General features: G+C 44.2%; 1 long non-coding RNA gene and 1 other non-coding gene across 2 annotated transcripts; one reads left to right on the top strand and one right to left on the bottom strand.

Annotated features, from left to right (window-relative positions):
• Window positions 1-3,532: 3,532 nt before the first annotated feature.
• Window positions 3,533-8,892, bottom strand: LOC116157767 (uncharacterized). Its single transcript, XR_004141948.2, has 3 exons — window positions 8,713-8,892; window positions 5,039-5,225; window positions 3,533-3,703 (listed from the first exon to the last, which is right to left on the bottom strand). It is a non-coding gene; the product is annotated as an uncharacterized LOC116157767 (long non-coding RNA).
• A 289-nt stretch (window positions 8,893-9,181) lies between these two features.
• Window positions 9,182-9,291, top strand: LOC116157973 (U6 spliceosomal RNA). Its single transcript, XR_004142205.1, has one exon. It is a non-coding gene; the product is annotated as a U6 spliceosomal RNA (small nuclear RNA).
• The last annotated feature ends 13,653 nt before the right edge of the window (window positions 9,292-22,944 follow it).

The raw sequence follows: 22,944 nt of genomic DNA, 5'->3' as shown, positions 1-22,944 counted from the left end.
TGGCTATTGTAAATAATGCTGCTATGAACATTGGGGTGCATATATCTTGTCAAATCAGTGTTTTTGTTTTTTTCGGATATATGCCCAGGAGTGGGGTTGCTGGGTCATATGGTAGTTCTACTTTCAGATTTTTAAGAATCAATTATGCTTTTTAACAATCACTTTGAAAATATGATATTGTCTTCTTATTTTCATTGCTATTAATGAGATGTCAGCTTTGGAGTAATTGTTGATCTTTCGAAGGGAATTTTTTTCCCCAGACTGATTTTGAAAACTTTTCATTGTTTTTGGTTTGTGATATTTCACAATGAGGCATTTAAGTGTGTGGATTTAAAAAATATGTATTTTCTAGGATTCGTTCAGCTTCTTGAATTTGTGGTTTGTTACCTCTTCTCAAATTGGTAAATTTCTTCACCTTTGTCTTTTCAAGTATTCCTTCTGATGCACTTTTATTTTTCTCTTCTCATGGTTCTTCAATTACACATCGGATAGACTTTCTCACTATCTCCCTCACATCTATTCTTCTCACTTTTGCTTTATTCTACAGATAATTTAAAAAGGCATTTCCAAAAGCTTCGGTTTGGTTTGATCCTCCTAACTCCTTGTGATATAGATAGAGCAGAGTGCCTCTTCTTGCCAGTAAGAACTCTGTCAGCAAGGCAAAGGCATTTGCCCAAGGTCACACAGCTGGTGGAAGGGCAAGAATACAGTGAGACAAGTGGTAACAAATAGGCAGGATGATCTTGTCAAAAAAGTTTGAGCTCCGGGGACAGATGATCAGGGGTATGAGTCCTGGACCCACTTATTCACTAGCCTAGTGACCTGGAACGAGTCACTTAATCACTTCTTGCTTGGATTTTTCCACCTGCAAAATGGGAGCTGTAATGACTAATTGGCAGGGCTGTTTGGGTAAGTTCGTCAGATAATATATGCAAGATTCCTGGCACCGAATAGGCACTCAGTAAATATTTGATAAATGAATTAACAAAGTATTTAGCCAGCTTGAAGCGCAATCTCTCAATCAATGTTAGTTAGCTATTGCTCTTATGTTTATATTTTACTCATACGTAAATGTGCTAGTTTATTACTATCAAGATAGTCATTTCAACAAGGATCTCAGAATTTGGGATCTTCTCTGGTCTCCTGATCTCCCACCCCCTCCCCTCCAGGCTCCCCTAGGCTTGCCCGGCTCCAGCCACAGGACGCAGCCCGCCCCGCGCCGTAAATCAGGCCCTGCTGACTGCAGGTCTGTAATTAACAGACCCAAGTGGGCGGGTCTGAGGTGGCCCCGCCTACCCCGTCCCAGGGACTTCCTGCGCCCCGCCTCTCCAGAAGAGGGAGGGCGGGTGCAGGGAACTGGGGGGTCTCCCACAACTCCCTGATTTATCGCCCTCTGTGTGAAGGAGATTTACGAGCTAAGACCGGGAGCTGGGACTGTAGGATGGAGGGGAGCGGGGACCGCGGTGCTTGGGGGCAAGGCAGGGAGGCGGTAGTCTCCCATGTGAGTCTTGCGGGGTGGCTGCGAGCGTCCTGCCACAAGTCGGGCTATGGAACACCAGGTCCTGGAGCCTGCTTCCCCCAGTCTCCCAGGGCCAGGCTCTGAGCTGGGGGGTCCAGGTGCTTACTGATTCTCGACGACATACTGCAGGTTCTAGTATCCGAAATCTCAGACTTATTTGCCTTGACAACAAAGCTTCAGTTCTATCTGTTATTCCGTCATCAATTACTTCTTGTGGGGCCGTATCATTCCCCGATAAGGGAAAGAGCCACGTGCTTGGAGTGGGTCAGGGAAAGTGAAAGAGGGAACCAGCATTCTCCAGGGCTACAGAAGCCTCACTCAGTTTTAGGACAGCCCTTCGCGGTGATTGTTTTTATGCCCAATTCATAGACGTGGAAATAGAGCCTCCCAGATGTTTAGCAGCTCCTGGGAGGCCAGGTATCTGGACTGTTTTTCTTTATGGGGTCAGGGGAGGACAGATGGGAGCATAGCTGATTTCACGGTCTTCACAGGGATTCGTGGGACTTCAGTAAGGACAGGGGCTTTGGCTCCAGGGGGATGGTCAGAAGATGAAGAGGCCAGGTAGGCAGGTGCAAGGATTCCCCTCCCTTGGGAATATTCCTGTTGTATGAGCCACCCCTCTGGTGGCATGTGAGGCCTCTACCCCAACCCCCGCATCACCCACTGTGGTATATGAAAGCTCCAGAGAGAAGCTGGGGCTCCCCTCAATATACGCTGGAAGGAACAAGTGTAACCCTTACCTCAGGGTCATCAGGACATAGATGAAAGACCTTTCAATGGATTTTGAGCCAGACAGACTCAGGCTTAAATCCTGGCTCTGCCTATGATCAGCTGGGTAACCACAGGTAAGTTACTTAACCTTTCTGAGCCTGTTTCCTCATTTTACAAAAATTGGGTAATCTTCAGGAGGTGTGAAGGTTAAATAAGATAATATATGGGATGCATTTAAGACAACTCCTGGCCTCCTAGCACAAAGGAGCTGTATAGCAAATATTTTCTCTTAGGGTACAGGGCTAAATTCTGTTTGTTTTTGTTAGAATGAGCTACATAGTCTAAATCAGAACTCAGGGTGGAATTTCATAGACTCCAAGAATCCTCAGACAGCAAGAAATCGTCTTATTCCACAATTCTGAACCTTGGCGAACTTCAGGGGTGTGTGTGTTGGGTTTGTGTGGAGGTGGGGGGTTTCTTTGAATTCTCCCAAATTCATTCATCAGTATGTATGGAGGATCAACTATACCATGCGTCGGGCACTGTTCTAGTCTATATGTCGGTAAACAAACACACAATAAACCCTGTCCTCATGGAGCTTACATTCTAGTGAGTGGAGACAAATAGAATAGGTGTTGTGTACCTAAAAATGTTACATCTATAGGCTTTTATCAGATTGTCAAGGGAATCCATGACCTTAATAAAAGGTGAAGAATCACTAATCTAGTCCAATCCCCCAAAAGGGGAACCTAAAACCATAGAACCGGCCAGGACTTGAATCAGAGCCTCCCACTGCCCAATGTCCCTCTGTCCACTCCATCATTTACGCCAGGGAGCAGGTGAGCTGAAACCTACCAGGTGTTCTGTGTGTCCTGTGGGCTCATGTTTTTGTTGGTGGGTTTTACCACAGAGCCAGCCCTCTAGGGCTCACCTATACCCCACCTCATCCTGACACTTCACTCTTAGCAAGGTCCCACCCTCTTTGTCCACAGAGAATGCAGAAATCACTTGTGAGGGCAGGCAGTTCCCAGCTTCAGTCCCTCTTCCACCTTGTATCACGCCTATGGCCACACTCTCCTCTGCCTTTGTGTCGGAGGAAGTGGCAGCCTTTCTCCGCCCAGGGCCAGCCCTCAGCCTCCTGGACAAACTCACTCCCTCAGGGATTCCTTCCTCTGTTGTAAGTCAGACTCTCCCCGGCTTCTCCTCCTTTGCCCCTAAATTTGGTACTATTTCTTTTATCTGTGGCTGCTTGACAAACGACCCCACTTAGTGACTTAAAACACCAATTTATTATTTGTCATGATTCTGTGGGTTGATTCAGCAGTTCCTCTGCCTCGTGTGATGTCAGCTAGGGTCACTGATGTGGCTTCATTCATCTGGGAGCTTCTCCAAAGCTGGGTTGTCCAAGGAGGCCTCTCTCACCGCTCTCCCGAGTGATAGCTTGGACTTCCTTACTGCATGGCTGCTGGGTTCCTAAAGGAAGAACAAGGTAACTGCCAGTTCCCTTAAGGACTGAGCTTGGAAGACCCAGGACACCACAACTCTCTAGGCCAAAGCAAATCTCGAGGCCAGCCCAGACTCAGGGGGAGGGAAAACAGACTGCACATCTTGATCTATGGAGCAACACATGAATTGTTTGCAGCAGTATTTGGAGACGGTCTACCGGAAGTGCTCAAGTGTTCAGTCCTGAATATAATGAAACTTTCCCTTGATCCTGCTTCACCCCAGAAATCCCCTCACTGCCTCACTCCCCCCACGATTTATTCATCTCAGGATAAGCTGGATTAGTCTCTGCACTCGGCTGAACCTCCCAATTGGCTGACGTAATGTCCACCTTCATTTCTCACCCGGCTTGCTCTGCCCGTGACCTCTGAAGCAGCTGACCGCTCTTCCTTCCAGAAACTGTGCTCTCTGCTTCCTGTCATTCACCTCCCTTTGGGGTCTCTTCCTACTCCTTTCCTGTCTTTTTTGTTAGCTCCTCTTCTTCTACCAGCCCCTTAAATGTCAGATTTCTACTTCCAGCTGCGAACTCTCTCCTAAGCTGTAGGCCCCTGTTCCTAACTTCCAAATGCCTGTTCTGTGGACATCTCAACCCAAAGGCAAAACTCTTCTCTCTGGTTCCCCATCTTGGTAAATGAACAAAAGCGTCATTTACTTAGTTGCTCCAGCCGAAACCCCAGGAACCGTCCTACACGTCTCCCCCCACCGTTATCCACCACCCTCCTGCATACTCACAATCTGATGGTCCACCAAGCTTGTCACCTTTACATCTGGGTTCACTCTCTGGTCTGTCCTCTCCTCTTCACCCTCATGGCCAATGCCCTGTCCAGGCTCATGGTGGAAGAGTCCCTGAACTGCTCTGACTGGTCTTCTCGCCTCAGTCTATCCATCTTTCATGTCTCCCTCCTCCACTCCAGGATCCACCTCCAGTATGCAAGTCACCATTTCCAAACAAGTCTGGTCCCTTGCCTCCCTGCCACTATGGCGGTGCCGACCCAAGCATTTCAGAAAGTTCGTTCTATGGATGTTACTGATATTAACAACAATAACGACAACTAACACTCTCTGGACAAATAAATTTGGAACATATTGGATTTGAACAAAACCAAGCAGGTTTCCTTGCTACCTGGCTTCTAGGATTCTCCAGTGTGCTGATATGCTCAGAAACAGAGGTAGTTTACAGCTTTGCTAAATTTATTGACATGAGATCACTTCCTCAAAGAGCATCTCCCAGGATAAGCATTCCAGCACACACACACCTGTTGAATGATTGTTAACTGGTTGAAACCAAATAGGAATATGACTTACCTCGACAGGAAGGATCTTCATGTAACCTCCTTAACCTCTCTGACTCCATTTATTCGGCTGTAAAATGGGGTGATAATAACCACTACCTCAGAGGTGGTTTGTAAGGATTAAATGAAACAGCCCTTGGAACATCACCCGACACCCAGTAGGTCCTCAGTGACAGGGGTTGTGTTCCAGCCAGGGCTTCCTTGAGGGAGGAGGCAAGTAAAAGAAATTAGCTCTCAGAACTGTAACTAAATTCTTTTTCTTCAAAGGTGTTCCTTTAGGCCATTTCAAAGAGTTTCTCGTCCTTCAAGTATGACTAACTCAGAAAAGAACGTTTTACTCCTAGAGTCTAAGACTTGGGAACTTCGGAAAGTGATGGGGAGATCTAAGACAGGTGTGTGGAAAAGTGAAAAAGTTGGGTGGTGTCTCGGCGTCCTCTGCTGGTCAATATGTGGAACTGCAGGGAGACGGTCAAGCTAGTTTTCTAGACCTACGGCGGGAAGCTCTGTGCCCTGAGATGAAATTGCTCTTTCTGCCCACCACCCCCGCCCCGGTCAGTTTCCTCTTGCACGCCTCTGGGGGCTCTCCCAATTTTAGCCACTTGCAACCCACCATTTTTCCAAAGGCCCTCTGTCAGCAAGTAGCCCCCTTTAACCTCCTGCCTCACAGAGGGAAAATTGAGGCCATCAGATGTGAACCCTCAACTTCCTGCCCCCCTCGACAAAAATATGTCTGCACCCACCTGTGTCTCCTTTCCTCCTGCTGTCCGACCCCTCCCATCTCTTAAAAAACCTAGACTTTGTCCCTCTCCATTTCCCAGTATTTTTTCTTTAATTTTTAAGAATAGGCTATCTTTTTCAAAAATGATTTTAGATTTATAGAAAACTTTAGAGGGTAGTACAGAGAGTTTCCCTATACTCTGCACCCAGTTTTCTTTATTAGGAGCCTCTTACATGGTACATTTGTTACAATTAATGAACAAATATTGATATATTATTATTATTATTATTATTATTATTATTATTATTATTATTATTATTATTATTATTATTATCTGAAGTCCATAGTTTATTCAGATTTCCTTAATTTTTGCCTGATATCCTTTTTCTTTATCAGAATCCCATCCTGGATACCACATCACACTTGTTTGGAATTGCAAATTATTTGGAATTCTTCTGCACTAGAGATTTGTCTCTTCTCCCCTATTCATTCATTCATTCATTAAGTTATTTGTTTATTTCATTGTGGACTCATGGATATTTACCTAATGTAAATTTAATATAACTTTGAGTTACAATCCAATACTACTTTATTAAATTGTCCTCTCTCCAATATTTTTAACATCTTCCTTCTTTAGTGTCAGACACATAGTGATTTTATCCAGGCTCGCTCCATGATATTTTTTGCAGCACTGTCTCAAATAGCAAATATTGAAAATAACCTAAATGTCCATCAGTTGGGGAATGATTAAGTGAGTTTTGAAATAACCATTGTATGGCATACTTTGTAGCCCACCGCCCTCCCCTCCTTGACACTTTCTTTCAATGAAATAGATCTTTGTGTACTTGTGTGGAAAAATATAGTGATTAAGGACACAGGCTTTGGAGACCAGCTGAGTTCAAATTTTGGTACTGAGGCCTTGGAAAAGTTACTTAACCTCTCTGAGCCTCAGTTTTTTTTTAAATCCATAAAATGGTGATTACAAGGGAATATATACTTCATGGGATTGTTGTGAGAATTAAATAATAGCTGGACAATGCCCAGAACTGTGCCTGGCACATGGTAAGTTTCCATAAGCATTAATTATTATTGGTATTATTACAGAAAGATCTCCAAGAGGTTGTGTTGAGTGAAAGGGGCAAGTTGAAGAAGAATACATAAAGCATATTACCATATGTATTACACATGCATTACATAATACATAATAACAGGTAATGCCATATGTATACCACATGTGAGACATGATCAAGTCTATTCCATATGATGGAAAATATCTCCCTCTGTCCTGCGTCTCCTGCCATACACACCCCTAGAAGGAATAGTGTCTATTTCTACCTCTTTATCCCAGGGACTATGAGCGCTGTGGGATAGTAATAGTAATAAAAATAGCTAACACTTATTACTCTCAGCTCTTGCCATGAGCCAGACCCTGTGCTAAGCTCATTTTATGGATTCTTTCCTTTATTTCTCCCAAGAAACCTCTGCAGTAGATGCTAATATTACATCCATTTTACAGATAGAGAAAGTGAGGCTTAGAGAGGTTAAGTGTAGAGCTGGCTAGCAAGCCACAGAGCCAGAATTCAAACCCAGGCAGTTAGACCCTCCGTAATCCTTTACCGAGATTCCCCAATTTTTAGCATTTTGTCCCACTTGCATTATTATTCATTTGCTCTGTATGTACGTATATATTTATTTTTTTTCCTCCTGAACAATTGGAAAGTTTTGCAGATGTCATGCTTCTTTTACCACTAAAGACTTGAATGTGTATTTCCTATGAACAAAGATATTCTCTGACATCACCCGAGTTCAGTTGTCAAAATAATCAATACTATTAGTTAACCCACAACCCACATTCAAATTTGTCAGTTGCCTCGCTAGTGTCCCTTAGAGCGATATATTTTTTCCAGCCAGCCCCATCTAGGCTCAGGCATTGCATTTGCTTGTCTCATCTCGTTAGTCTCCTTTCATGGGGGGCAGCCTTTCCTTGTCAGCAGCGTGGCTCTCAGTCCCCTTGTCACAGTGGTGCAGCTTAGCAGAGCAGCAGTGGCACCGTCATTCATTCAGGAAGTGCTACCGAAATTTTCAAAGCAATGACTATCTCACTCAAGCAAATAAGAGGGAGTTCCAGGTCTACAGGAATCAGACTGGTGGGTCTTTTCCTGAACAACAGAAAAATGCCCCCAATATACATGAAATTGAGGCAAGTGGATAGTATCAGAGGTATGCAAACTGCCTTAGAATTAAGGGTCTGGTGGTTGAGGGCAAGGCAAAGAGAAGTCTTGAGTGGCCGGGGAAACATGGCATGCGTCGGGGTGGTGGAGGGGGACCTGTGAGAGGTGGGGAGTCAAGCCTTCCCCCATCCTCTCCAGAGCTGCTTGGTCTCTGACTCCCAGGCCTCCATCGTCCTGTGTGGAAATTGCCTGACTGGACCCACCTGCTGGACACGTGGGAGCCTGGCTCCAGCCCTGAGAGATGGTTATTTCCACCCGGCAACCACGAGGGGTGAGCAGGCCTGAGAAGGGAGTTAGCACCAAGGAAGGAGAGCCAGGAAGGTGGGTAAGAGAAAAACCAGGTTCCTGGTCACATTATTTGAAGGCTAGCTCAAGCCAGACTTAAAAGATCTACCCTCTCACAGTTCAGTTACATGAGCCCAAATGGTCTCTTTCTTATTTAAGCAGTGCCCTTAGTTACAGTTGCTGTTTGTCGTGTCAAGAGTCCTAATGGATACAGGTGGTCAGATTCCATTGATTCTACTTCATGGGTATTTCTTGATCATCGGGCTCTTTGCATGAGGGGCTGGGGAGATGCAAAGATAGACCAGATGGGGTCCTGTCCTTAAAGAGCCCTTTCTCAGTCTGGAGAAGAGGAAGAGGGAAGAGAAGGAAGGCCTAAACTTGAGCCCTGCCTTTGAAATGCAAGCATCCCTAAGAGGAGTTCACACAGATCCTCTAATCAATTAACAGACTCACCCTAAGCAGCCCGGCGATGAAGGCGCATCTCTGGTGATTACCGGGAGGCTGCAACACCAAGAACTGACATCTGATAGTTTTGCCGCAAGAACGTGGGATCCAGTAAGTCAACGTGTCCATCGTGAAATAGCAGCCAATGAAAGTCCAAATTCCACATCCCTCAATGTGGTTAGCAAGGCATTACTTTTGATTTTAAAGGCCCAGGCACCTAAAAGCTCTTTTTGCACCTAAAACCTGCCAAGTTTGATCTCGAAACAGCAAAATCAAGAGCAATCCACCCACAGCGGATAAAATAGAGGCAGTTAGGTTACAAGACATACCCTCATGACACATGAACCCAGCGTGGTCTTTAAAAAAAAAAAAAATCAAAGTATTAAAGAAAAATTCCAGCTCTGCAGGACCAGATGTTTCTGTATCCTAGAAAATTCCTAAAGAATGAAGAGATATGACACAAGACAAATGCTATCGAATGCTCCCTTTGGTAGCACACATGCTAAAATGGGAACCATACAGAGAAGATTAGCAGGACCCCCGCAGAAGGGTGATATGGAAATTTCATGAAGTGCTTTCCACACTTTTCAGGTGCGTTCATCAAACACACGAAACAGTGCCTGTGTGAGGAGGTGGTGGGTTAATTAGCTTGACTGTAGTCATAGTACTGTGTATATGTGTATCAAATCATCACGTTGTACACCTTAAATATATGCAATTTTTATTAAAAATGTATAAAGAAAGAAAAAAGTTGTCACCATTTAAAAAAACCAAAATAAACAAAATGCTATCAAGATATACTTCCTCTTACTTGAAGACACAAAATAATGTAAAATAGTTGCTGGAATCCCTAAGCATTACAAAGTTCTGCTTCTGTTTATGATGAATTCATAACAGTGAAAAAAATGATATTTTGCTTTTTTTCCCCCTTTCTTTAAGGCAGTCTGTTATCTGGGGTGAAATAAGAACCTGATTAGGAAAACAGGCCAGACCCAGGGAGATAGGTGCCTTGTACTAGTCAGTCCCCCCGCCAGAGAAAGAGAACCAGTAGGAAATTGTGATATTGTGATTTATTAGAAGTATATATTTGGTGTCCGTCCCCATTCCTGGCATAGAACTCCCAAAACCCTTGGAAATTCCTAAGTGATGAGGGCAATAAAGGTATCTTTTGTTGTATTAATGAGGTGACTATTGGACTGTATCTAAGGATGATGGCTGGTTTCCAGGAAAAGCAACCATGTGATTAGAGTATTGGAACTTTCAGTCGCGCCTCCCTGACCTCTGGGGAGGGGAGAGAGGCTGGAAGTTGAATGAATTGCCAATGGCCGACGATTTAAACAGTCCTGTTGCTGTAATGAAGCCGCCATCAAACCCCAAAAGGCTGGGATCAGAGAGCTTCCAGGTTGGTGAACACGTGGAGATCTGGGGCGAGCAGCACGCTTGGAGGGGGTGTGGAAGCTCCATGCCCTATGCCCATACCTTGCTCTTGCCTCTCTTCCACCTGGCTGGTCCTGAATAATAGGTAATAAGCTAGGAATGTAGTAAGGAAAATGTTTCACAGAGTTCTGTGAACAGCTCTAGCAAATTCATTGAACCCTGGGAGGGTCTTTGGAACTTCCACTCTATAGCCAGTTGTCAGAAGTACAGGTGACAACGTAGACTTTCAGTTGGCATCTGATGTTGGAGGGAGGACAGTCTAGTAGACGGAGCCCTTAACCTGTGGGATCGGATGCTATCTCCAGGCACATGGTGTCAGAATCCAGCTGGTGGCAGAGCATTTCTTGGTGTGGGGGAAAAGGCCACATGTCAGAACTGGGTACAGACTTGGAGAGAGGTATATGAATAGGGAGAGAGATAAAGAGATTTATTAGAGGAATTGGCTTGTGATTTTGGAGGCTGAGAAGTCTTAAAATCCACCATCTACAACCTGGAGACCAAAGAAAGCTGATGGTGTAATTCAGTCCAAGTCCAAAGACTTGAGAACGAGTGAAGCTGATGGTGTAAGGGCAGATGAAGCCCAGCTCGGCCAGTCAGGCAGGCAGAAAGAGAGAAAGAAGTCAACCTTCTGCTGCCTTTTTGTTCTGTTCAGCCCTCAGTGGATTGATCAGGTCCCCCCACACTGGGGAGGGCCATCTGCTATACTCAGCCTACCCATTCAAATACCAATCCCTGCAGAGACATCCTCACAGCCACACCCAGAATAATGTTTAGCCAGATATCTGGGCACCCCTTGGCCAAGTCAAGTGGACACATGCAACTAACCATCACATACCTGGTAAGGGAGGGGTTGGTGGGAGGTGGGACAGGACAGAGACAAGAGGGCCCAGAATTTGGTGGGAAGAAGTCAAAGCACACGCTCTGGCCACACTCCTCAATCATGTCACCTCTGGCCTGGGTACCAGAGATTGCTCTACTCTGCCCTGCAGTCTAGAATATGGGAGCTGTTGAAAGCTATTTGGTAATGATTCGCCTGCCTGGTTGTTCTCAGGCCCTTTGTACTGGAAATCCTCTGAGAAATTTACAAAACTACCATTGCTTACTGGGTTTAATAACAAGAAAAAACAATGTGGTTGGAAAAGTCATGTTCCAGCACATGCAGGATACAAAGCTGAATAAGAAGCTAGTCTACTTTTGAGGATCTTAACAGAGGTTGACCAACTCAAAAATAAATTACTTAGGTACAGTGTTGTTTTCCATTCTGTTATGGATTGAATTGTGTCCCCAAAAAGATATATTGAAATCCTGACCCCAGGAACTCAGAAAGTAGCCTTATTTGGAAATAGTCTTTACAGAGGTAATCATGAAGCCATGAGGGTGAGCCCTAATCCAGTATGACTGATGTCCTCATAAAAAGGCTAAATTTGGACACACAGAGAGACACATGCAGAGGGACGACAATGTGAGGACACCCAGAGAAGACGCCCACGTAACTGGAATGATGTTTCTCCAGGACAAGGAATGCCAAGGATTGCTGCAAGCTCCGGAAGCTAGGAGAGGCGAGGAAGGATTCTCCCCTAGACTCACCAGGGAGACCACAGCCCTGCCAACACCTTGACTTCCAGCCTCCAGAACTGTGAGACAATAAACTCCTGTTGTTTCAAGCCACCCAGTTTTTGGCACTTGTTACAGCAGCCCCAAGAAACCAGATGCACATTCACCTGCTCCATCATCCAACATTTAACAAACATTTAGTGATTGATTACTGTGTAGCAAGCACTGGGCATAGAGCGATGAACAAGATGGTCCCTGTCTTCAAGGAGCTAATATTTTCTTGGGAAAAAAAATCAACATACATGTGGGATAAACGGTACAGAGAAGTGCAGGTGCTCTGGTGGCACTTAACAGGAAGGGCTTACCCAGCCTGGAGCATCAAGGATGGCATCTCAGTAGAGACCTGAAGGATGGAGAGGTGAGGAAAAGTGTCCCTGACAAAGGGAAGGGCATGTGAAAACCGTTGTTATGGAGGTTACACAAAACACAGAATGGGAGCTCAGGAAAGACTTCCTAAGGAAGCGACATCTAAGGTGAGTCTTTAAGGATGGAGTTCTGGACTAGCATGGTGTGCAGGGTGAAAACTAGCAGGGCAGTGTGCTGCAATGGAAAATTCAAGGCTGGAAGGAGCAGGAAATGCGGGTACAGGTCTCATATTTTAGGACAAGGAGTCTACTTTTATTCCAAAGGATGGTGGTGGAGACCATCAAAGACTCAAGCAGGGGAATATGATGATCAGATTTGTATTCTGGAAGGACCACTCTGAAAACTGAGTTGAGTATTGTCTGTGTTGGGTATGGAGGAGTCTGGGTCAGGCTGACTAGAGACAAAGCGACCAGCAAAGAGACTCCTGCACCAGTCCAGACAGAAGATAATGGGTAATGGGCCTGAATTAGAGGCGGAGTGGTAGTGTGGATGGAGAAGGGGGAATGGATTTTTAAATAGACATGTCTTGGTGCTCAGTTGGATGTAAGGAGTGAGAAAGGGGGGAAAATCTAGAATGACTCCAAGGTTTCTGGCTCCAGCAACTTTAGTCGCAAAGGAATTGCCTGGAAAAGGCAACTCAGGAGAAGGAGCAAGTCTTGAGAAGAAAATGAGGAGCTCGGTGTTGGAAAAGCTGACTTTGGGGTGATTGTGGGACGGCCAAGCAGAGACAGTCACAAAAGGCAGCGGTTTAGAGAAGCCTGAAGCCCGAGGGAGAGGTGAGCGTGGCGATGTAGACTGGGGGAGCCAGCAGCAGATGCTGGTCGCTATTAACACCGGGGAGTGGAGGAAATTGCCTGGGGAAACGTGCAGAGGGCAGTGGAGCATGAAGAACTGTAAAGGGGAGCCCTCAAGGGAACCTGAAGACGGAGGTCAGAGAAAGCGGGAAGGACACACAAGAGAAGAAGCATGGAAGCCAGTAAGCAGAACATTTCGAGGAGGCGGCCAGTCATGAGCCGAAGGCTCTGGAAAAGTCAAGTAAGATGATTAACCATTGGATACTGGCTGGATTCAGAGGTTTCAAGATACAGGGAAGGGATGTACTCAGTTTACCTTAGGACGGTGGTTCTCAAACTTGAGCAGCCAGTAGAATCACCCAGAGGGCTTGTTCAGAACATGGTTCTAGGACTGGCTTCCAGAATTTCTGACTCAGTAGGTCCGGGCAGGGCCTGGGAACGTGCATTTCTAACTAGTTGCCAGGTGGTGCTGATGCTGCTATCCCGGGACCACGCTATGAGAACCACCACCTTGGGCGTTACCATCGTCAGGGAAGTGAGGTAGCAGGGACAGCTTCATGGCAGCCACACAATGACCCCTGGGGACACTGGTAGGACTAGAGCACTGGCTCGTTGGAATTCCAGTCACATGGGAAGTTCTGGTAGAAGAAGCAGCCTAACAGAGGGTTAAGAAGTCAGGCCCTCTCGGCAGGAAGTCCAACCAGTTTCCCTCCCAGCAGCCACATGTGAGAGGGCACCACTCTGCTGAGTGGCAATTTGGCAAAAGCTATCAAAATAGCACTCATACATTCCCTCTGACCCAACAATCTTACTTTTGTGCAAAAGGGTGGAAAATAAAATTGTACATACTCACATTTGCATAAAGAAATTCTCAAAGGCTAAATGAGAAATTAATAATAGTGGTTTCAGAGACAGGGGTGGGGTAGGTCTGGAAGGATGGAGAACAGAGGTAGGAGGTAAATATTTTACTGAATACTTGTTTATGCTTTTTAAAAAACATTTGGATCATGTGACTCTATTATTTTTTTTTCAATAGACTCTATTTTTTAGAGAGTTTTAGATTCATAGCAAAATTGAGAAGAAGGTACAAAGATTTCCCCATATAACCCCTGCCCCGACACATGCAGAGCCTCCCCCATTATCCACCTCCCCCATCGCAGTGGTGGATTTGTTACAGTTGATGAACCAACACTGACACATCATTGTATCCAAGGTCCACAGTTTACATTAGGGTTCATTCTGTGGGTTTGGACAAATGTATCATGACATGTATCCACCATTATAGTATCATACAGAGTAGCTTCACTGCCCTAAAAAATCCTCTGTGCTCTGACTCTCTGACTATTCATCCCTCCTCCCCTCACCTCCTACCCCTGGCAACCATCTGTTACCTTTTTAAAAATTAATTTTTTGGGTTATTTAAAAAACTAGAACAGTATCTTAAGTCCCACTGCCTGGGTTTGAATCTCTTCCTTACTATGGCCATGTGACCGACAGCAAATGGATTCACATGCTTCAGCCTCTGTTTTCTCATCTCTCAAGCGCAGTTGCTAACAGTACCTATGTTGTAAGACTGCTGAAAGATAAATAAGAAAATTTGAAAAGCATTCAGTAGAGCACCTGGCACTTGGTGTTTACACATCCAGGTACATACTGTGATTATGGTTATCATCTGTCATCTTGTCGTCTCTGTGGAAGTTGCCTTCCACTGTCCCAGTGTGGATCTCACAGTCTTACCTCCAGAGAAAATCTGATTGGGTGAGGTGGTCATTATCCAATATGGAGCACCCCTACTGGACAGAATCTCACAGACCCATATCATGGGTAGATGGTCATTTTTATGTCCAACCTATCCATAGCCACTTTGGGCTTGGGCTGCATCCTGGGACCAAACGATTGGCACCAGAAGAGTAATCCAGTCACATGACACAATTTGGAACAAGAACTGCCCCCTGCCCCCAAAGTAACCACTTTCCTCAGAGAAGGATTCTAGGGGTAGCAGGCACTCAGCAGGACTATTTGGCTTGTGCAGTACAGTGGGTTAGGAAAGGAAAAGAATCCAAGAAGAGCCTGGAAGAAAGTGAGGGAATGAGGGATTAAAAAATCTATTATTATTGGTTTAGGGTCGTTGGAAGGATTCATGGGATCAACCCGCATACAGCATTTAGCAAAGTGCAGGGTACATTGCAAGCGCTCAGTATGTGGTGGCGTGAGGATGACAATGGTGGTGGTGATGGTGGTGATGACAATTATGACTGTTATCAGGTCTATTCGAGGCTGAAGAACAGGTACTGGTAGAATGATGGGAAGAGGGAGATAAAGGAGTTGTGTTCAAGAGAGGAGACCTTAGGGTTTCAGGTTACAAAGCAGGAGCAGTTCCTGGGGGTGTAATGGGCCCAAGCTGAGGTCCTGGAGGTGGGAGTGTATACCCCTGGAGGGTGATAATGCATACATCTGGCAGCTCCTTCTCCCTGTGCCTGCAGAGAGATTCAGAGTGTCCAGGCTCTGTATTCTCCTGGGGTCTTGCCCAGTGCCCACTCCTCCCACCTCGGTTCCATGGGGAGCCCTTTGCCACTCCCTGATGCCTTTTCAGAGGTACCCAATTCTCTTCCATCCCAAGACTCCAGGAAAGGGCCCGTGTTTGGGGTCCTCCTACCTGGGAGAATGAGCACTCCTGCAGAGCAGCCGGGTGGCACACATTGGCAACTGGGGCGAGCTTGGGCTGCGGGGGAGGTTCCAGAACATGAGGCTATTTTCAGCCTGGCACAGATGCCCAATTCCCAGCTAAGGGAGGGGGGGCGTGGTAGATGGGAAGCAATCTTGCTTTCATCGTTTATTATTTTATTAACCACTTAGGATGCTATATGCAGTGAGCCTCACCTGGTTTCATCACTAGCTTCCAACTGTTGGTGATTCCTTCCTGCTTGTTACTTCAGGAACAACATTCTCCCCCAGGGGACAAAGAAGGGTCAGGGAGAAAATGAAATTGACCAAGTGACAGTGAATGAGGGCAAGGAAGGGATAAATATTCATCCTGCTCCATCAGCATTGGGAGTGGGTCCAAAAAAACACTTAGCCTCACAAATTGCTCACTTATCCTCCCCGTAGTGAGTTTTCTCCAAATGGTTTGGAAAACTATGGCTGCTAATCAAAGGCAGCAGGCCTGTTGCTGGAAGGGGGCCAGCAAGGACCCAGCAGGATTCTGAATTGTGCCTGGATTCATTATCTTTATGTAGTCCAACGTTTCCGTGGTAGGTTTTTGTTTGATTTCAAAGTGAGATGGTTAGGTCATTATTTGTTAAATTATAGCTTTTAATTAGCGGATCTGTTGAAATGAAAAGCCTAAGAGAGGCTCATATGCCTCTAAGTTTTTGTTTGTAATTTATAATTATCGCTGTTTGGAAAAGATTAATTGGGGGCGTTAAAGTCTTTTTTTTTTTTAAGAAAATTATCAAATTATATGCTGTTGGAGGAGAGGGTGATGAGGGATGCCAGAAAGCTAGATACATAGACCTTACAAGGGGTGCTATCTGTATTATTACCCATGCCCAGGGTCCTTGTATGTTGCAGAAAACGACAGATGTTTTATAATAATTCATACGTTTTTCCCCAGGTTGAGCCCACGATGAGAACTGAGGCACCAAGAGGGTAGTGAATTGGCCAGGAGAGTGGTTAGCCAAAGCCCTGGTTAAGGATGGTTTTGTTTACCACTTACCCATTCCTGATTGCCCGGGAGGGTAGGGAAGATTGGGGGCTCTGGATCAGCTTCGGTAGATTTTTCCCCTTGGCAATCTGGTTTCTGCTGTTGGGAGGAACTTGGAAGCTTCCTTCTTCCTCCTTCTGACTTTGCACCTGAGTGATCGGCCTTCCACCTGGTTTAGCCCTTACTCCGCTAGTTGCAGAAGAGTATTGTATCCAGCAGGAGGCGCGCCACCGCCTGATTGAGAGCTTGGGCCTGATCCTTTGGGAAACAACACCCCCACCATCTGCGTCAGCCGTTAGCTTTTCTTCCCGTCTCTGTGTGCGTTTTCCTTCTCCGGTAACAGCAAGGATGTAGATTACAATCTCTGCGCGTTGGGCCTCGGGCTAAGAGCGGCTGTCAAGGCAAGCACCCCGACTTGTTCATCTTTTCGCACCCAAAGGGAGCATCACTGCCTACTGCACAGCAGGGCTGAGGCAGTGAGAGACCCCTGGAATCAGAGCCATTTTCCCTAAGACTCCTCCGAGGGCTCGGTGTTCTGCAGGTCCCACCGACCGCCGCAAGTGGGAAGTCTCTCTAGATCGCGGGAGAGCCTATATCCATCTCCTCCGATCTCCTGCAGTCTCCTCCTGTGGCGCCTGGACCTCTCGTGTCTTTGGGCAACAAATCCCATTAGCGCGGAGACCAGGGTTGTCCTCTGATCTATTACCGACTCTCCGCACAGGGCTAACACGGATGCATGTTACATAATGAATGAATACATTAGTTAATTCATGTAAACCGTTATTTTAATTATTTCATTCTTTCATGTACTGAGCATGCACTCTGCCAGGCACTGGGGAATCAGAGATTAAAATATAATCCCTGTCCTCAAGGAGATTACAATCTGGAGGCGAAGATGGACATGAATCTGGACAACTAGAATTTCTAGCTTCCCCTAGTTAATGACTGACTAACTTCATTTAGTTGGCAAAATCACATCAGTCACATAGTAGGGGTACATACTGGCTGAACACCACAACTTCCTTCTGAATTTCAACCACTTCTTATCTCAGCAGTGAAGCTGACTCCCACCCTCGTTCCCAGGGTTAGGGGCAGGGCAGGGTTCCAATTCAGATGCCCTCAGTCTCCTATTACTCTGAAGCTCCAAATTATACTCTACACCCTATACTTCCTATGAAACCAGGCCACCTCACAAAGATCACTTTTGACCCAAAGCCCTTTGGCTGTGCATCAGGGTCTCTATGAGTGATTTTTCCCTCAGGAAGGGAGTTGAGAAAAGAGCCCATTAATAAATCACAGTTTGTTTTAAAGGACTTTTGGGCCTTTGCTGTTGCTAAGATTTTGTTTGTTTTGATTTTGCTTTAGAGTGTAGATTTGATGCTCCACCCTCCCCATCTTGCTTTCATCTTTATCCTTATTCCTCCACTTATAGGAGTAATCAAAGAGATGAAACCCTTTCCCTGTAGGGGAAAACAGAAAAGAAGCTCAGAAATCGGAATTGTTTTCTGATGAGCAAATGTCAAATTTATAGGAGATTAGCTTTGGGTATTAGTGAGAGGGTTATCATTATGGCCTGAAGCAACTGTACACATCTCTAGAGCTCAGATGGCCAAGAAAGACAGAATAAATGTTTCAAAAATGGTTTAATGCACATATTTTGGTCTCTGAAAAAGGCTAAAATATGAAATAAGTAAACAAAAAGACTTTAAAGCTTTTTGACTCCTACAGCAACAAAACGCAAAAATTTAATCTTTGTAATTTCATTGTGTTGAAAATTTACTGGAATTAAAATGTTTCAAGTCATACAATTGCTCCAGCTCCAGCTGTGTGCACTGGTGTGAATCAAATACTGTCTGTCATTTAGATTACACTTCTTCCCTCCAGAGCCCCCCGGCAAGTGTCCCAATGATTACAATTAAAACCACTGCACTGTGTGGTTTCACAGGGGAATTCTACCAAACCTTTAAAGAGAAGATAATCCTAGGGCTTTAAGCTGTTATGTGTTATAGAAAAAGAAGGAAAATTTCCAAAATCTTTAAAAAATATGAGCACAAGACTGATCCCAAACCAGTAAAGTCTTCACCAAATATATAAATATAGATGTATCTCATTAATTAATATTAATGTAGAAAAGTTCAATGCAATATTAATTAATAGAATGTAGCATATTAAAATTAATATATCATGACCATAGAGGATTTATTCCAGGAATTCAAGGATGGTTCAACATATGGACCTCTACTACCAAAACTGAGAATTTCTCTTCTGGTAGTAATGGACTAGGCGTTTTAAAACAACCCTTTCCATGAAGAAAAAATGTTAAAGCTAGACAAAGTATAACAAAAATATTTTTGAAAGCATCAAAGACTTCATAAGATAGGGATCAGTTACTGACTGAGATCTGGGAGAGGTTGGGAATATGGATTGGTGAGCAAAACACTTGGGGTCACTTTTTCCAGAAACATTTGCTGAGGTCTAAGATGTACTTTGGGCAGCAGTCCCACAGGGACAAAAGATGGGATTCACCTAGGATAGAGACTCTGGTAAACCTCTCCCTCCCATAGTATTTAATTCAGATAGAATCTAGAACCAGTCAGGGAATAGATTGATTTCTCAATATGTAGGATTGGAACAACTGGATAGCCACTGGAAAACAAAGCTGGATTCAGACTTCAAACTGCATATGAGGATAAATTCCTATTGAATCAAAGTTTGAAATGGAAAACAACGAAATCATGAAAGTGATAGAAGAAAATATGAGAGGATTCTCTTATGATTCCAAAGGAGTAAGTCCTTTCTCACAAAATCCAAAAGGCACTAAAAAGAACTTGATTAATTTGGCTACATAAAAATTTTGCAAGGCAAATAACATAAAGTCAAAAGACAACAACCTTGGGAAAATATGTTCAACTCAAATCACAGGCAGAGGTTTAATTTCCATAATATTTAAAGAGAAAAAGATTACTAGCCCAAGAGAAAAATGGGCAAAAGATTTTAACAGGTGGTCCACAAAAAATAAGAGAAATGACTCATTATAAAAGGATGCTCAACCCTAGTCATATGATAAATGCAATTTAAAATCACATTGAAGTATCATTTTTCACCATTATTCTAGTAAAAAATCCAAAATTTTGATTTCACACTGCATGAGCCAGAAAATAAACATTCTTATACATTGCCAGTAGGAAGATAAATTGACACCCCCCTATCAAGGGCAATTTGTCAGTATTTATCAAAATTAAAAATATTTATACCCTCAGGTCTAGTAATCCCATTCCCAGGCATTTTTTCCAAAAGATTTCCTTACACATGTGCAAAATGGCATTCATACAGGGTTATCCATTATAATTATATAATGGCAAAAGAAACAAAACAGCTAAATGTTCAACAATAAAGAATTGGTTAAATAAATCATGGTCCCTCCATATGCTGGAATATTATACAGCTATAAAAAGAGAGTAAGAAAGCTCCTTACATATTTTATGAAAACTTCAGCAAGATGCACTCTAACAAAAAAAGGCAAGGTTCAGGGCTGTTTGCTACCATTTGGGTAAAAAAAAAAAGAGAGGGGCAAATAACATATGTCCATAGTAGCTTATATACACATTAAATTTTTCTAAAAGAATAAATAAGAAACTAAAATTGAGAGTCACTTCTTGAGGGATATGGGCACTGAGTGGATGGGAAAAAGGTGGGAGGGAGACATTTTACTACCTGTGTTTTGTTTTATTTGATGTTTGAACAATATGGATGTCATGTATTTACACCTCTGAGGTGTAACCTTCAGTTTCATGGCCAACCTTCTAATCCACTATTAAAGCAGCAGATGGGCTCTATATCCCAGCAACCAGAAGAGATCGCCCTGACATGAACTCTCTTCTTGGCCAAAGGCACTAATTTCTAATCACCAGCTGGGCTTGGGATGGGGCTGATGTGGTTTATGAGACAGAATGGAGCTAATAGGCCTCTACATAGATTTTACTCCAAATTTTGACTTAAGAAACAGTTTTTAATTGTGATAAAATATACATAATATTTATAAAATTAACTGCTTTAACCACTTTTAAGTGTACAATTCAGTAACGTTAAATACTTTCACAATGTTGTGTAACCATTACCATCTCCAGAAATTTTTCATCATCTTAAACAGAAGTTCTGTACCCATTAAACAATAATTCCCCATCCCTCCTGGGAACCACTCTTTTACTTTCTGTGTCTGTGAATTTGCCTGTTCTAGGTATCTCATGTAAGCGGAGTCATACAATATCTGTCTTTTTGTGCCTGGCTTATTTCATTTAGCATAATATTTTGAAGGTTCATCCGTGTTGTAGCATGCACCAGAATTTTATTCTTTTTATGGCTGAATAATATTCCATTATATAGATATACCACATTTTATTTCCTTCTTCATTCATTGGTTGATGCATAGTTGGGTTTTTTCCACTTTGGGGCTACTGTGAATAATGTTGCTATGAACACTGGTGTCCGAGTATCTGTTTGAGTCCCTGCTTTCAATTATTTTAGGGACATATACCTGGGAGTGAAATTGCCCTTATTTTGGCTTTTAACCAACTGAGCTAACCAGAGCAACACTCCTCAGAGATTAAGGACTGGATGTGAAGACCCTTGACTAAAAGGAAAATCAGGAAGAAAGTTAAAATACAAACAATGAAACAGTGTAAGACAGCCAAGCACCTTCTACACATAAATGCATCACAACCGAAATGTACGTGAGGCCACTACATGCCATGGGCTTTGATGTCTCCCCTTTGTTTCCCCACAAATGATCCACAGTTGTGTTTGTATCTCACGTCAGTCTTCATCCCAGGGCTGGAAGGGTTTCAAAGGATGCCTGGTGCCCCTCCCTCCCCTCCTCCTAGAGGAAGCACAGATGGGTCTGTAGCTTCTACCTGCCCACAGGTAAATTGGAACCAAAGCTGGACTTAATATCATGGACTTTTTGGCACTCAGCGAAGATGGCCTGTGGTGACACTAATGGATCTCCTGCTGATGAGAACACTGAAAAAGGCTGGCAGGCATAGTAATTTGCTGATTGCCTTCTGACCTCCTCTGAGAGGGCTTCTGGGCAGGTGCATCCTAAATAGTATTAAAACCGAGTTAAGGCAGCACCAAATTAGTGAAATAAGCACCTCACCCTGCTCACTTCTCTGGCATCAGTTTTTACTCATGGCTGTTTTAAGGGCTGCTTCCTCTACTTAAAACATCTCAAAGCCCTCCTACAGTGCATTTGAGCAGTCCCATCCTTGGCCACCAAGAAGCATCCATTAGGAACACAGCTGTCCCACGTTCACCCTGGGTGCAATTCGCACGTGGTTGGTTGCCAGGCAAATGGCAGATGAGGCTTACCTTATCTCCAAGAAGATAAGGAAAGGATAGCATATGCAAAAATATCCTCCTCTGCCTCAAGGAGGAGAAAGAAACAGAATGGAACAACGAACTCTCGGGAACTGGAGAGCTCTTTGAGGACCCTTCGTTCAACCCAGAGCAGACATTTTTTGGTTTGCTAGCCCCTCTTCTGTCAACACCACCCTAATTTCTCATGGGAATGTAACCGTCCCCTGGTTCTCAGCCATGTGATTTAGACACAACTAACCCCACCCCCTAGTTTCAGAGATGGATCCTGATTAGCTGAAGACAGAGTGTCCCAACTCCGAGATCCAGTGATTGGTTTAAAATAGGTAGTTAGCCAAGCCAATAAGATACAAGGAAATGTTTGCTGGGGTTTCTGGGAAGGAAGAGCCCCCTTATTTGGAGGAAGTATACAAATAAGGAAGGATGTAGCCTCAGGAGTTCCTGGCAGCCATTTTGCCACCATGAGGGAGAGGATGCCTGAAATTAAAACCAATGCTGAGGATGCCAAGAAACCAACAGAGAGAAGTTAGGTCCTGGGCACATTGTTTGAGCCTATATCAAGCCCCACCTGAAGTTAGCCCCATCTCTGAACCATTCAGCTATGTGAACCAATAAATGACTTTAATTTTTTACATCAGTTTGGGTTGGAGTTTCTGTTATTTGCAACACAAAGTTGTCCAGCTAATTCAAGACTCCATTATCAGTGCTACAAGAAATAGAAATCTTCCAGCAAGAGAAAATCGGTAGCCATTCTGTGATGTGTTATTGGATGCTCAGCAGATAAGGGCAGGAGGGTGGAAAGCATGTAAAGAGGGAGTTTGGTATCCACCCTGAGGGAGTGAGTGGCCCTGCTGAAGATTACTTATTCAGGGGAGATGCTATGCATTAGGGCATTAGATGATGGCATTAGGGCCATCCTTATATAAACTGGAGGAAAAAGATAAGTTTGTCTGA

The sequence above is a fragment of the Camelus dromedarius genome, chromosome 16, assembly GCF_036321535.1.
Source record: "Camelus dromedarius isolate mCamDro1 chromosome 16, mCamDro1.pat, whole genome shotgun sequence".
Taxonomy (NCBI): domain Eukaryota; kingdom Metazoa; phylum Chordata; class Mammalia; order Artiodactyla; family Camelidae; genus Camelus; species Camelus dromedarius.
This window is presented reverse-complemented; position numbering and strand designations above follow the sequence as displayed.